This window comes from Piliocolobus tephrosceles, chromosome 9, assembly GCF_002776525.5.
Source record: "Piliocolobus tephrosceles isolate RC106 chromosome 9, ASM277652v3, whole genome shotgun sequence".
NCBI classification, from domain to species: domain Eukaryota; kingdom Metazoa; phylum Chordata; class Mammalia; order Primates; family Cercopithecidae; genus Piliocolobus; species Piliocolobus tephrosceles.
This window is the reverse complement of record NC_045442.1, coordinates 32,438,306-32,454,157: the sequence shown is the minus strand read 5'-3', so window position 1 is coordinate 32,454,157 and position 15,852 is coordinate 32,438,306. Positions and strand designations below refer to the sequence as shown.

Genomic DNA, 15,852 nt, shown 5'->3' with positions numbered 1-15,852 from the left:
TCCTCGGTACAAGTGATTCTTGTGCCTCAGTCTCTCGAGTAGCTGGGATTACAGGTGCCCGCCACCATGCCCGGATAATTTTTGTATTTTTGGTAGAGACGGGGTTTCTCCATTTTGGCCAGGCTGGTCTCGAACTCCTGACCTCAAGTGATCTGCCCACCTCGGCCTCCCAAAGTGCTGGGATTACAGGTGTAAGCCACCGTGTCTGGGAGGGGCCTTTTTCTTGGAGATGGAGGCTTCTAGCTGTGTCCTCACATGGAGGAAGGGCTATACACGCTTTTTTAAAAACCAAAATGAGGATTGCATTATATATGCATAATGGTTTTAAAAATAAACCATTTTGGAATTTTGGTAATTTTGGAATAATTTTAGATATACAGAAAACTTGCAAAGCTAGTACAGGTTTTCCATACACCCCTTATACACTTTCCCCTAATGTTAACATCTTACATTACCATAGTATATTTATCAGAGTTAAGAAATCAGCATTGGTACGTTATTATTGACTGAACTTCTGATTTTATTTGGCTTTCAGTAGTTTTCTCACTAGTGTCCCTTTCTTATTCCAGGATCCAATCCAGACTACCACATTGCATTTAGTATACATACTGTTTTGCAACCTGCTTGTTTTACTCAGTGTTACGTTGTGAATGTCTTTCATTGATGCTAAACATTCCTCCACACCATCATTTTAATGGCTACATGGTATTCTGTTGATGGTTGTACCATTGCCAATCCCTACTGTGGGATGTTTAGGCTGTTTCCAATTTTTCACTCTTATAAACAAGGCTGGAATGAGCCACTTGAAGTTAAATCGTCTGGACTATTCCTGTTTATTTCCTTACAATACATTCCTAGACATTGCTGGGGCTAAGGGGTATACTTTGTGGAGGCTGGGGATACTTCTTACCCAACTTCCCTCCTGAAGGGTTGTATTAATTTACCCTCATATTGGCATCAATCACGCTTTTTTGTTTGTTTGTTTTGTTTATGACAAGGAGGGATGTGGGTGCAGACCAATCCTTAAGAGTGGCTGTCTCTCAATGCCAGGCTTCTCAATACCACATCCTATCTCTCTATCCTCAACTCTTCTCTAGGCCATGGAGTCTGTGTTGGCCCGGACTGTAGTTAGCAGTTGGGGTAGGGGCTGGGTGTGGCCAGGCTACAGCCCCTGGGCTCTGGGGACACCTCCTGAACTGGAAGCTCGGGGGGGAACTGCGCGGCTGCCTGGGCTTTGGTCTTTTTCCTGGAGCTGAGCTGGCGGGAGGGAAGGGTTGGGTTGGGGAGAGGCTGTAAGGAGAGGGAGCCCTCCCCTCCCCCCATGAAAGCTGAGAGGCAGGAGGGCAGCTCCCTGAGCCAGCCGGGGGACAGCAGACGGATTGGGAGAAACGTAACCTCCCCGAGATGCATGCTCCAGTTCAAGCAGGAGGCATTAAGGATGAAATATCTCCCGAGCAACAATTCATCTCTAACTGGGAGGAGAGGGACTCGCTGACATTTAGCTGTGATCAGGGGCTGCACATGCCTGTCTCCAGAAGCCTAACAGGAGCGTGACCGTCTGCGTGTACGAGAGACTGTGTGTGCGTGTGGGGGTGTGTGTGTGTAACAGGGTGTGAGGAACTGTGTGTGGCTGTAATGAAGCAATGGGTATATGTGGTACGTAAGGAACCGCATGTGTGATGGGATGTGAAGGCTTATGTGTGACTTTCGTGAGACTGTCGTACATGTGACAGTACATGTGTGAGGATCTTTGTGTGATTGTGAGGGTCCTCAAGTGTGTGTGAAAATCATGTCTGTAATAGGGTGTTGGAGCCCGTGTGAGCCTGTGTGTGATGTTGAGCAGTGTGGATGATTGTGCAAGTGTACCATAGGGTGTTCTGCAATACTCTGTATGAAAGCAAGATTGATCCTGAAATTGGGCCTGAGATCTTATGAGATTGGGCATGCAGGATAGTAGGTGTGAAACTGACCCCCAGACTGAGCTAGCCGCCTCAGGACACCGCCAGCCAGGAGATGGCTTTGAGAGAGTTAAAAAAAAAGGCACCCTTTCTGTCACAAAGACACAGCCACTGGTCGTGCTCTCCTGGAGCCCTCTCATGCGGTGCAGCCTGCGTAACTCTAAGTAAAGACCCTGTGTGGACTCCATGCTCTCTTTTCTTAGAGTCCAGTGGAATTTTCTCCACCATGGCCCTTATTATGATTTGACTGTCTTTAACAATTTTGTGTAAATATTAGTTTAAGATATATATCTCTCTCCCGCTAGGCTGTAAGCTCCGCGGAGGCTGGGACCACTGGTCTAGGTCTGTCTTGTTCATCGTTGTCACACCGGCTCCTAGCCTAGTGTCTAGGGCAGAGTGGTTGCTCTATGAATATTTGTTGGATGACTGAATGGATAAGACAGAGCGCACATGTACAAGTGTGAGTGCACAGGCATACAGAAGTATAGACCTGAGTCAGGGCATCCATGTGCATTCGCTGGATGTGTGTGCCTGTGAGTGAGTATCATTGTCATTCCCAGAAGACCTCCCTTGACTACTTCCCTTTAAAAAAAATTTTTTTTTGAGACAGAGTGTCACTCTGTTGCCTAGGCTGGGATGCAGTGGTGCAATCATGGCTCACTGCCCCCTGGGTTCAAGTGATCCTCCCTCCTCCCACCTCAGCCCTGGAATAGCTGGGAACATAGGCGCATGCCACCATGCCAGGCTAGTTTTTTCTTTGTCTTTCTTTTTCTTTTTCTTTCTTTTTTTTTTGACGGTGTCTTGCTCACTGCAACCTCTGCCACCTGGGTTCCACCAATTTTCCAACCTCAGCCTCCCGAGTAGCTGAGATTACAGGCGCATGCCACCATGCCCAGCTAATTTGTGTATTTTAGTAGAGACAGGGTTTCGCCATGTTGGCCAGGCTGGTCTTGAACTCCTGACCTCAGCTGATCCTCCTGCCTCAGCCTCTCAAAGTGCTGGGATTACAGGTGTGAGCCACCATGCCTGGACTTCTTTTTTCTTTTTTTTATAGAGACAGGGTCTCACTATGTTGCCCACACTGGTTTCTAATTCCTGTTAGAGTTAACAAGTGATCCTCCCACCTTGGGCTCCCAAAGTGCTAGGATTACAGACATGAGTCACTGTGCCCAGCTCCTCTCCTATTTGCTAAGCCCCCAGCCCCAGATAGGCTACAGACAGACATGGCCTGGAGACAGGAGGACATTTGAGAAGGAGACCAGCTCCGTGCTTTGCACTGTGTCTGGGCAAGGGTGGCAGAAGTGGTAATATTGGGTTTACTGGCTGGAGAAACAGCAAGGGGTCAAATCCTTCCCCACTCCACCCTAGATGTTCTCCTGAATCATTGTCCAGGCCTGTTTGAGGTCCTGAGAAGAGTTCTGGAAGTTGGGCCTGTCTTCATCTGCTCCTGCTGCTTTAACAAAATATCTTAAACTGGGTAATTTAGAAAGAAGGGAATGTTTTTCTTTTTTCTTTTCTTTTTTTTTTTTTCAGACACGGTCTTGCTCTGTCACCCAGGCTAGAATGCAGTAGTATAATCTCAGCTCACCTGCAACCTCTGCCTCCCAGGCTGAAGCCATCCTCACACCTCAGCCTCCCATGTAGCTGGGACTACAGGTGTATGCCAGCATGCCTGGCTCATTTTTGTATTTTTTTTTAAGAAATGGAGTTTCTCTGAGATACAGGCTCCCCAGGCTGTATCTCAAACTCCTGGGCTCAAGTGATCTGTACAAACTCTGACTCCTAAAGTGCTGGGACTATAGGCATAAGCCACCATGTCCAGCCTGGAAATTTATTTCTTACAGTTCTGGAGTCTGGCAAGTCTAAGATCAAGGCGCCAATGGATTCCGTGTCTGGTAAGGTCTTGCTTCAAAGATGACGTCTTCTTTTTTGTTTGTGTTTTTGTTTTTGTTTTTGAGACGGAGCCTCACTCTGTAACCCAGGCTGGAGTGCAGTAGCAAGATCTCACCTCACCGCAACCTCCACCTCCTGGGTTCGAGCGATTCACGTGCCTCAGCCTCCCAAGCAGCTGAGACTACAGGCATGCACCACCACACCCGGCCGATTTTTGTGTTTTTAGTAGAGACAGAGTTTCACCATTTTGGCAAGGCTAATCTCGAACTCCCGACCTCCAGTGATCTGCCCAACTCTGTCTCCCAAAGTGCTGGGATTACAGGCATGAGCAACAGCGCCCAGCCTGATGTCTTCTTGCTGCATCCTCACATGGAGGGAGGGGCTAGGGAGCTCCTTTCAGCCTCTTTTCTAAGGACAGTAATCCCACTCATGAAGGCAGAGCCCTCAAGTCTTAATCACCTCCCAAAGGCCACACCTCTTATTACCACCACAGTGGAGATTAAGGTTCCACATGAATTTCGGAGGGACACACTTGGATAGGAGCTGGGCCAAAGGCACCTGCGATTAGACAGGCCTTCACAGCATTTCTCAGGAGAGACTTCTCTCCATGTTCTTCAGGCCTCTGTCCCAGGGCCAGCCCTTTACACAACTTGCTTCACACGGGTTCATACCACCAATCCGGCTTGTGTCTTTTTTTTTTTTTCTTATTTTTGAGACAGAGTCTGACTCTGTTGCCAGGTTGGAGTGCAGTGGCGTGATCTCAGCTCACTGCAGCCTCTGCCTCCTGGGTTCAAGCAATTATCCAGCCTCATCCTCCCAAGTAGCTGGCCTGCACCACCATGCCAGGCTAATGTTTTCTTTTTGTTTTTTGGAGACGGAGTCTCACTCTATTGCCCAGGCTGGAGTGCAATGGCAAGATCTCAGCTCACTGCAACCTCCACCTCCCAGGTTCAAGCAATTCTCCCGCCTCAGCCTCCTGAGTAGCTGGGATTACAGGCATGCATCACCATCCCCAGCTAGTTTTTGTATTTTTAGTAGAGCCGGGGTTTCACTATGTTGGCCAAGGTGGTCTTGAACTCCTGGCCTGAAGTGATCCACCCACTTTGGCCTCCCAAAGTGTTGGAATTATAGGCATGAGCCACCATGCCTGGCCCCTGCTTGTATATTTATGTGACTTACTCGGGTAGACATAGGAGTTTTTTGTCACCAAAACCACACCAGTCCTACCCCTAGGCATGGCCTAGTCCCTAAGAAGGAGGGCCCAGAGAGGTGTACATGGAGGGACATAGAGAGGAAAAGGGTCGGTTTGGGGTGGAGGGACATTTGGCAGGGAGGTTTGCAGAAGCAGAGAGAAATGAGCTAAGAAGCATGAAGGGGACAGGAAAGTGAGAGTGTTGGGGGCTGAACGGGTTTGGGGCAGAGCAGGAGGCAAATGGCTCAGCACAGAGGCCTGACGATGCCCTCAGTGGGTGGATGGGAGGAGGCTGGAGTTCACCAGAGCCCAGATGGTCATCAGCACAGTTAGCCCCACTCCTAACTCCTAAAATCTGGGGTGGTTCCTGAGGCTCACTCATGCTGGTGCTCTAGGAACAGAGGTGGGAACCTGCGCAGCTGGGGAAATGAGCTCAGAGGGTTTCTTGGAGTGATGCTCTGTTGCAGCATGGCCAGAGAGACCACAGGGCAGTTGACAGAAGAGACTCAAGATGGCGGTCGTCCTTGTGTGAACTGTTTCCCCATTAAATGAGAGAGGAGGACAAAGTGCTCTGCCAGGCCCCCTCCTCAGACTATGCTAATGGGACTCTGGTTATTGGGGCAAAATCCGAGGGCTGCACTTGCCCAGCGGCTGCACTGACCAGTGGCTGCACTCACCCGCTGGCTGCGCTGGCCTCTGCTTTCCCAGCAAAGGCTTGGGCAGACACAGTGTTCTGGGGATGCCTGTCAGACCCTGGAGGCGACTTCCCTACCCACAGGGGCTCTAAACTTTCACCCTCCCTTCCTGCCCCTACCCCCATCCTTTCAGAGTCTGAAAAGGCAGACAGCTTGCTGTTTGCTCTGGAATCTGACCTCCTGAGCAGGCAGTACCCTGCCTCTGGCCTCTGCCCTCTCTCCTAGGGCCCTCAGTGCTGCTTCCCTGGGGGTTCCCAGCCTGTGCAGAGACCGGCCCCTCCAAGGCAGAAGATATTTGCTCTGCTCCTATCTTTGGGAAACCACACGTTTCATCTCCCAGAAGGGGGATCAGGACAGGGCCCTAGGCTCCTAGGGGATGGGGGAAGGGGCAGGCCTGCTCTCTTCTGTCACCATCCCTCCCAATTTTCAAAGCAGTTTGGCTCCATATATGACTGGAACCAATTGCAGGCAATGTCCCTGTCAGGGCATAGCTGTGCTCATCCATTACCTGCTGGAATCTCGCCCACTGCCCTCTCAGGGGGACCGGCTCAGGAATTCAGTTGACCCTTGACAAGTTGGAAAGGCCAAGGGTATCTTTTGCTACCTCTCTTCTCAGTAACGACTTGATCAGACTGCAGGCTCCTTAAGGATAAGAGTCGAGTCTTATTCATCTTTGGGTCACCAAGCTCGTGTGCTCAGCACATGGTAGTCACTAAATTAAAAATGGAATAAATGAAGGAAACGAAGAGGTGGAAAGGGAGGACTGCATCCCTTTTCTCCGGTGCTGGAAGTAGGGAGCGGTTGTGCTTATTAACGGGCATGTCTATGGCCATAATGTCTTCTGGTGGTGGCAAGGGGAAGCTGCTATTTCCCTCCCACCTGGCCACCTCCCAGGGTCACACCATCATCTGTTCGCCCCGCATTGGAGTGAGGTAGGGGTAACTACTGAGCATTGGGCTGTCCTCAAAGTGTAGGCAGCCTTGTCCACATGCCAGGGAGCCTCCAACCCCATTTTTTCTGTAGATAGTCTCTGCCTTGGGTAGAGCCCTGTGCCAGGCATTGAGAAGGAATCTAGTCTCAAAACATCAAACGAGAATCCAGTTCCCTTCTTCCTACTTCACCCCTCCACCCCATAGCACTCTGGTAAAATTTACTCGGAACTGGGGATTGGAGAGCAATTCCTTTTGGATTACACGATCAGGCCAAGAGATGCGCTTTGGGGTCTGAACTCAATCCAGATGCATATACTGGGTCCTTTCTCTCCCCATGCAGGGACTCGAACCATATGTAACTGGAGGAGTTGACTGCTTGCAGAAAACATAAGTGCCTATGCATCCCTGAGAGGACAAGAGAGAGACTGGAGGGGCTTTGGCCAAAGTCCAGGGGTGGGAAGAGGTGACAGCTCCCGCTGCCTCTAACATGGTCACTACCGTCAGTAACTGTGGAGGAGGTCCCTCTCCCCAAATGCTTCAGAGCCCAAGATCTCACTGTCCATGGAAGAGATGTGGGATATCCAGGGCTCTCTCTACAGCACACCTTCCACAAAAGAGCAATGTGTCTCCATTCTTTCTGGGGATAACCTTTCTGGGAAATGTATGAGCCAGAACAAGACCATTGTGATCTCCACTAGACAAGTCAGCAGGGGAACAGAGCTTATCTCCTGCCCCTAACCTCTTCTCCTTCCTGTGGCACTTTCCATGCATCAGCATTTTTTTTTTTCCTTTTCTCTCTCTCTCTTTTTTTTTTTTTTTTTTGAGATGGAGTCTCGTTCTGTCGCCCAGGCTGAAGCGCAATGGTGCGATCTCGGCTCACCACAACTTTTGCCTCTTGAGTTCAAGCAATTCTTCTGCCTCAGCCTCCCGAGTAGCTGGGACTACAGGCACATGCCACCATGCCTGGCTAATTTTTGTATTTTTTTGTAGAGACAGGGTTTCACTATATTGGTCAGGCTGGTCTTGAACTCCCGACCATGTGCTGGGATTATAGGCATGAGCCACCGTGCCCAGCCTTCTTTCTTTCTTTTTTTAACTCACCACTATACTAACAAGGACAGGTTTTCTATATTGGTAAGTCCTGCCAGGAAATACCCTTTCCTTGCTTCCTTTGGGCTTCAGGGACCAACCTACCTTCAGGGATCAACTAGACAAACGCAGCCTGTTTGTGCTCAGCAAAAATCCAGGAAAAGATGTTGGCAGGATATTAGTCCCCCTGGGAGGGCAAGGCACTGCTGAATTCCCCGGGCCCAGCCAGGCAGGCATCTATAACTGATGGCAGAATGCCCACGGCTAAGTGGCCACAACTTAGTTATCAACTAAGGGCCCCAAAGCCAGAGCATCCAAGCAGGCAGAAAGACTGTGCAGATTTCAATGGACTGTGGTCAGGACAGCCAAGGAGTCCAGAATCTAAAAAGTCAAACACAGCAATGCAAACTTGAGCCTGAGGCAAGAATGACTGAGTGAGGGGGCTGCCAGGGCACAAGGGGTTCAAGAACTTATTTTGACCATATGGAAATTATGGGTATACTCGGACACTTCTAGACAGGAAAAGGGGACCTGGGGTTGTCCTTACAATACTGATGTGGCGGAGATGCTGCAGGGCCTAATTTCATTATTATGGTGATGGTGGAAGTTGTTGTAGTGAGATTGATAGTGATAGAGATTGTAGTAATTATGGTAATAGCAGGAATGAGGTGATGAGTGGTCATAGTGTTGCCATGGTTAATGGTTGTTGCCAAGGGGATAAAGGGAGTAAGGATGATAACTATTGTCATCGGGAAGGACATGCTGATATTGAAGCTAGAGTAACAGAAACAATCATTTTAGGGGTGATGGCAGTATCAGTGAATGATGGTGACAATAATTATGGTCACAAGTGAAGAGGTGATTGTGATGGTGGTGGAGATGTTGACTTGTTATCCCGATGAGGGAGTCATAAGGTGATAAATATTACATTGGTAAATATGGACTTTTCATGTGGTACTATTGTTCTTTCTTTAATCCACATAATACATGAGATAAGCCTGATCCTTTAGAGGAGCTCAGGAGGCATATGTCATAGCCCTGGGTCTCCCTGAACATAACACCTCTGTACTGTTTTTCCTGGTCCACTCCATTCTGATTAAAGCCAAAGTGGAGATTGGAGGGTAACCCATACCCCAGCTTTTCCTTTTCTTTCTCCATCTTCCTAGGGGCCTACTTGCTTCCTAAGATAGTCCTTCTCCAGGGTCCAATATAGTAAACTAAGGCATAGTTGTTCCTCATGAGCCGAAGCCAGAGCACTCTGGGTATGCCAAGCATCTGGCTGGAAAAGGAATAATGCTGCCAAAAGGCCCTTGCAGCAGTAGGAACAGTGGTTACTGTAACTATTATTCTTAACTCACGGCTGGTCCTCAATCTCTAATTGGTTTCAACCTCTGGCAATTCCCTTAATCTGTGCTGGCTACTAGCCAAATGTGGCTATTGTGCATTTGAAATGCAGCTAGCCCAATTCAGATGTGAGTGTAAGATATACATTGGATTTTGAAGACGTAGCATGAAAAAAAAGAATGTAAACCCTTTATCTCTCTCTCTCTTTTTCTTTCTTTCTGTGCTTTTGTTTGTTTGTTTGTTTGAGACAGGGTCTCCCTCTATCGCCCAGGCTGGGGCGCAGTGGTGCAATCATAACTCATTGCAGCCTCAAACTTCTGGGCTCAAGCGATCTTCCCATCACAGCCTCCTGAATAGCTGGGATTATAGGCACACACCACCATGCCCAGCTAATTTTTATAGAAACGGGGTCTTGCTACATTGCTCAGGCTGATTTCAAAATCCTGGGCTCAAGTTGTCCTCCCACCTTTGCTTCCCAAAGTGCTGAGATTACAGGTATGAGCCGTTGAGTCTGGACCTCTTTATCTCTTTAATATAAATTTTTATATTGTTCACATGCTGAAGTAATATTTTGAAAATATGGAGTTAAATGTAATACAACTTAATTTCACCTGTTTATTTTATTTTTTTAATGTGTCTACTAGAAGATTTTTTTTTTTTGAGACAAGTTCTTACTCTGTCACCCAGGCTGGAATGCAGTGGTGCTATCTACTAGATGACTTTAAATAACATATGTGGTTCACATTATATCGGATGGTGCTGCCTTAGCTCATTTGCTTTTCGTTTGCTCAGGGAAGCAAAAGGAAAGAAATAAAGCAAATTCCAAAATTATAGTAGGGTAAGCACCTAATAAGTTTGTTTCTCTTTACCATAAAATCAGAAGCACTGCAGGGCAGATGTGGCAGCTCCACTCCAATGTCAGGGCTCCAGGGTCTCTCTTTACTGTGCTTCCACCATTCTAAACACATGGCTTCCATCTTGAGGTCTAAGATGACTGCTCTAGTTTCTATATCCATTTACACTCAGTGAAAAAGGGAGAAGAGGGTGTCAACTCCTTCATAAGGGCAGAGTCCAGAAACACACATTACTTCTGCTTGCATCTCATTGGCCAGAATCTGGTTACCCAAACACACCTAGCTGCAAGGGAGTCTGGGAAATGTAGTCCTTAACCAGGTGGCCATGCTCCAGCTAACACTCAGGGATTTTATTATTAAAGGAAGAAAGGGAGAATGGCTACTAGGGGAAAGAAGGGCTATTACCCAAGGCTCATACCTACTACAGGTCTGAGGAGTGGTTGCCATCACTGGCAGCAGGAAGATGGAGCAGATAATCTCCAAGAAAAGCCTATTCCTTTTAAAGAGATGTCTTTATTTATTTATTTATTTATTTTTGAGACATAGTCTTGCTCTGTCACCCAGATTGGAGTGCAATGGTGCGAGCTGAGCTCACTGCAACCTCTGCCTCCTGGGTTCAAACGATTCTCCCTGCCTTAGCCTCCCGAGTAACTGGGATTACAGGTACCCACCTCTATGCCCAGCTAATTTTTGTATTTTTAATAGAGACAGCCTGGGCTGGCACCGTGGCTCATGCTTGTAATCCCAGCAATTTGGGAGGCCAAGGCAGCTGGATCACCTGAGGTCAGGGGTTGAAGACCAGCCTGGGCAACATGGAGAACCCCTATCTCTACTAAAAATACAAAAATTAGCCAGGTATGGTGGCGGCTTGAGCCTGTAGTCCCAGCTAGTGGGAGGCTAAAGCAGGAGAATCACTTGAATCTGGGAGGCGGATGCGTCAGTGAGCCGAAATCACACTGCTGCACTCCAGCCTGGGCAACAGAGCAAGACTCTCTCTCAAAAAAAGTAAATAAATAGGCCAGGTGTGGTGGCTCACGCCTGTAATCTCAGCACTTTGGGAGGCCTAGGCAGGCGGATCACTTGAGGTCAGGAGTTGGAGACCAGCCTGGCCAACATAGTGAAACTCCATCTCTACTAAAAATACAAACATTAGCTGGGTGTGGTGGTGCACATTTGTAATCCCAGCTACTCCGGAGGCTGAGGCAGGAGAATCACTTGAACTGGGGAGGCAGAGGTTGCAGTGAGCCAAGATTGTGCACTGCACTCCAGCCTGGGCGACAGAGCCAGCCAGACTCCATCTCAAAATAAATAAATAAATAAATAAATAAATAAATAAATAAATAGGCCGGGCACAGGGGCTCACACCTGTAATCCCAGCACTTTGGGAGGCCGAGGAGGGCAGATCACCTGAAGTCAGGAGTTTGAGACCAGCCTGACCACAATGGTGAAATCCCGTCTCTACTGAAAATACAAAAATTAGCCGAGCATGGAGGTGCGCACCTGTAATCCCAGCTACTCGTGAGGTTGAAGCAGGACAATCACTTGTACTTGGGAGGCGGAGGTTGCAGTGACCCGAGATTGCACCACTGCACTCCAGCCTAGGCAACCGAGTGAAACTTCATCTCAAAAACATAAGAATAAAATAAAATAAAAATAAATGAATAAAGACAGCCCAAGTCCCAGCATATTTTCAGATGTTCCTCGATCAGCATGATTTTAAGAGAGGGAAGAAAGGGGACAGTTTGACAAGAAAGAGAAAGAGGGAGAATGAGGATGGGTGCGTGGCTGGGGACTATTATTTGAGTCATAAGCTTTCTTGCTGGGACAATGCCTGTGATTCCAATATTTTGGACATTTATACTCAAGGTCTTCATAGGTCATATGATATAGAAACAATGACTCCAATCATTTGTTAAGTAGGTTCTGTTTGTTAAACTCCTGTTGCCTACCTTCTTCCTTCCACTTTTGACCTTCCCCACCTCTCTATCAGGTGCCCAGGACAGGCACAGAAGTGAACCCAGGAGACTACAAGACCTGTACTTAAGGGAGTAGTGTGACTGGGGAGTCAGAAAACAGCCAAGGACAGTTATCCAGACAGCCACAGTGGGCAAAGGCTGGGACAGACACACTGGGCATAGCTCTGACTTTCTCTTTGACCCAGATCTTCTCAACAAAAAGATACTCAAGTAAAGTTGGTCTCCATGAAGACAGGACCTAGCTCTATCGTGTCCACCAATGTATTCCTGTTGCCTGGCACAGAGCAAGCGTTTGGTAAGAGTTTGCTGAACAGATGAATGAAGATCGGGCTTTCTCTGAAGTCAGGTTCGGGGTTGAGCTGTGAGGAGAGATTATGTGGGTTTTGAAGTTGGGGTTCCACCACGCCCTCCCACCTACCCCTCCTTTTCCATGGCCCGCATCTGGACCTGCAATCCCATCCTCCCAGGCTCTTTCCATGACTGCTGGTCTCTCAAGCTTGGGGTAGGCTGCTCTAGGGGAACTGGATGTAGTGGGCAGAAAGGGGGGGCACCTGTGGGCATTTCCTAGGAGGCCGGCCCTCCCTCAGAACCCACTGCCCTGGCAGACTCACCTTTGCTCTTGGACTGAGACAAGGCTTCCCTGACTGCCGCCTCCTCCATGCTGCTCCTTCTCTCTCAGCAAGGGTCAGATAAGGAGACCGCAATCCGCCCTAGGAGAAAGCCTGGCCGATAGAGGGGCCCAAACCCCGGATGTCCCCCCTCCTCCCATACATCTTGGTGTCAAACACATTTTATTTCCTCACGTCTGGGGACCCGGGAGCTTCCCCTCCAGGATTACTTCCTCCTCCGGTTTGTTTTCCAGCTGGAGATTCTAGGAGCCCCACGGCAGGGGGGCGGCTCCTCCGCTGTGGCCCACAGGCTTCAAAGGGCCCAGAGTGGAATACCGCGGCCAGAGACTGCTGGCCTGGGAGGAGGGGTGGAGGCATCGCAAGTCCAAGGTACTGGGTTTCTGGCTGGGTCCCCCACTCATTTTCAAGCTGCCCCCCATTGGCTGAAGGGCTGTATCTATGGGCAGAAGGTGACTTCAAAGGTCAGCAATGGGGGACTCCCTACCCCCCCCTCCCCCTGGGCTCAGAGGGGGCCAGGAAGTGCCCCCCTGTGATGGATTAGGTGCCTAAGAACCATGGCGAGCTTATGGACGGGAGACCTTCTCTTTTTTCATGGGGCTCAGATTTCATGATTTTGGGGGGGGGATGAAATAATTAGTAATTTGTAATTAAGCCTTTTCATGGATATTTTGTTTCTTTGTTCTGTGATGTCGCCTGGAGCCATTTAAAAAATGACTTAATGACAAAGAGAAAATAATTGCTCTTTGTAACTAATGACTGTGTCAGAACTTGGAAATCACCAAAGCCTCGGAAAGTAGAAACCGAGTAGGGGGCGGGGGTTCCACTCTCCAAGGAATCAGATCAGCAGTCGTAAAGTGACCCGAGATCTGCTTGCACCTGGATGGCCCCCTTCCCTACCCTAGAGCCAGCAGCCGGCACCTGCAGGCTCAGCCTGGGCGCTTCGGGCCTAGGGTCCCTTAGGTACCTTTGCCCCTAAGCTGAGAGGAATGGTCAGAATGCCCAAGGCCAGCCTGGACGGCCCCAGCTCGGCCTCACCTTGGAGTTGCTCCTTCCTTCATAAAATCCCCCTGTAAGGGGACTTCTCCCCACTCTGGTGGAGGAGCAAGGGGTGGTTATGTCCTCGCTTCCCCACTCCCGCAGCTTCCTATAGAGCTCCAGAGTTGCCCTGGGCTTCGGATTCTTCTGGGTCTTTACTTTTTTTTCTTTTTTTTTTTTTTTTTTTAGTATTTAATTGTCAAATAAAGATTGAGCATATTCATAGGGTACAACATGAGGATTTAATACACTCACCTGAATCTTTATGACTCTTGTGTCCCTATCAGACTGAGCTCTCCCTGGGGGACAGAAAAAATGCCCTCTCCCTCCTGATGCTCTGGCCCCTCCTCCCCTCATGTATGCTAACCTACCTTGGGCTGGGGCCCTGCAGAGCTCTGGGCCACCTGAGGCAGGGATCTGGCAAGGCCCAAGCCCCAAGGACTCAGGGCAGCCCACTGCCTCCTGCCACCCCTGGCCACCTCCCGCAGCCTCTGGGGAATGGGCCGGGAGATGGGGAATTGCTCACACAGCAGATTCCACTCCTGTTCTCTTCCCAGGCCCTCGCTCCGATCTCTCCCAGGGGGAAATGCTGGGGGGAGAAAACCGTTAACTTGTGCCTTCTATTTGGTTTTCCTCTGGTTATTGTTTAAAATGCAGAGATTATGAGGTCAAACTCTCCCAGCCAATATTTTTCTAATGAAAAATGTAGTAAGGCACGACTGAGTAATCTAATCTATAAGTTAAGCGTTCCACACAGCAGCGACTTTCACCGACAGAACTTCAATAAATCTTGTTTTGAGAAAAATGATATGAGGCTGATGTTCTATTTTTGTCAATTTGAATGGACTCCCCTGCCTCCCCAGTCCCCAGAAACACTGCACTGCACCCAGCCAATCTCCTTCTTCCCTCCTCCAGAGCAGGCTGGATGAAAGTGGGGGACAAGAATGATAGGGTGGGAGGCCTGAGTTCTGACCCAGCTTGGCTCAGAGGGTCTGGGGCCAGAGGCCTCTGCTTCAGCCCACCTGGTATCTGGGGCTCTGCTCCTGGTGAGGGGCTTGGCAAAGGGGTCGGGGGTCTTGAAGGAAAAGGCAGCCAGTGGTCTAGGAGAATGGTGTCGACTTTCCTAGCCATGAGGTCAGGATTGCCCACGAAAGCCTGTTTCCCCCAGCTGTCCCAATGCTGAGCAAAGAACAAACAGCAGGACTCGCACCTTCTCTTGACCCCCAACAAGCCATTGATAGATTTGGCAAGAAAGGCCTCACCTCAGGAAGAACTGGTTAACTCCATCTTCAAAGCTGCTGTTCCCCTTCACCTGACTCGAATGTGGGAGACAGGCCAGAATGCAGTAGTAAACTCACTCCTAACAAAGGGTGTGTGTGTGCGTGTGTGTGTGTGCGCGCGCATGTGTGTACGTGTGTGCATGTGTGTGTGCATGTATGTGTACCCATGTGCACCCGTGTGCGGGGTTCTGGGAAGGAAGTAAGGCTCTCTCGATGGACATGCAGACCTAAGGCTGTCATGGAGGGTGGCTGCCAAGACTAATATCAAGAAACAGAATTCTAGCCCAGGGAATATGTGGGAGGCCAGGAGAAAGAATATGGAGAAGCTGTTTCAAGAAACTGGAGAAGCTGTAAGGGCAGCTAGAAAGGATTATGGCACCTCATCAGAGAGAAATCAATTAGGAGAGGCTTCACAACGAGAGCTCCTCCTCCCTCCTCCCAGCTGCGGTCCACCAAGGGGAACGGATTAAGACAAACAGAGATGTCTGGAGACAGAAAGCTTTTTCTGGGTGGAGATTTCAGCAGCATTTAGATTTGGAAGAGCCAGAGGCTGCCTCACTCTGAAATCTGCAGGTATGGAAACCACAGACAGAGGGAACTTGACCTCTCAGTGTCCAGGAGTGCTGAGTATAGAGGCAGGAGGGCTAGGGTTGGGGGTTTGAGGATCAGGGGATCCACGTTTTGACATTACCAACAGTCTGACTTCAGACCTCAGTTTCTCATCTGTAAAATAAGGAAAATAAGACCAGTCCTACTTACCTGAGAGCAAGGTTAGCAGATCAAGTAAGAAGATACATGTGAACACGCGGTTTAAAATACTACACAAGGCTGGGCACAGTGGCTCACACCTGTAATTCCAGCACTTTGGGAGGCTGAGGCAGGTAGATCACCTGAGGTCAGGAGTTCAAGATCAGCCTTGCCAACATGGAAAAACCCCTTCTCTACTGAAAATACAAAAATTAGTTGGGCATGATT

The 15,852-nt window shown here is 49.0% G+C and overlaps 1 long non-coding RNA gene across 1 annotated transcript; it reads right to left on the bottom strand.

The window, feature by feature from the left end:
- Positions 1 to 4,722: 4,722 nt before the first annotated feature.
- LOC111538724 lies at positions 4,723 to 15,218 on the bottom strand. Its single transcript, XR_002730440.2, has 3 exons — positions 14,860 to 15,218; positions 12,545 to 12,643; positions 4,723 to 6,450 (listed from the first exon to the last, which is right to left on the bottom strand). It is a non-coding gene; the product is annotated as an uncharacterized LOC111538724 (long non-coding RNA).
- Positions 15,219 to 15,852: the final 634 nt, after the last annotated feature.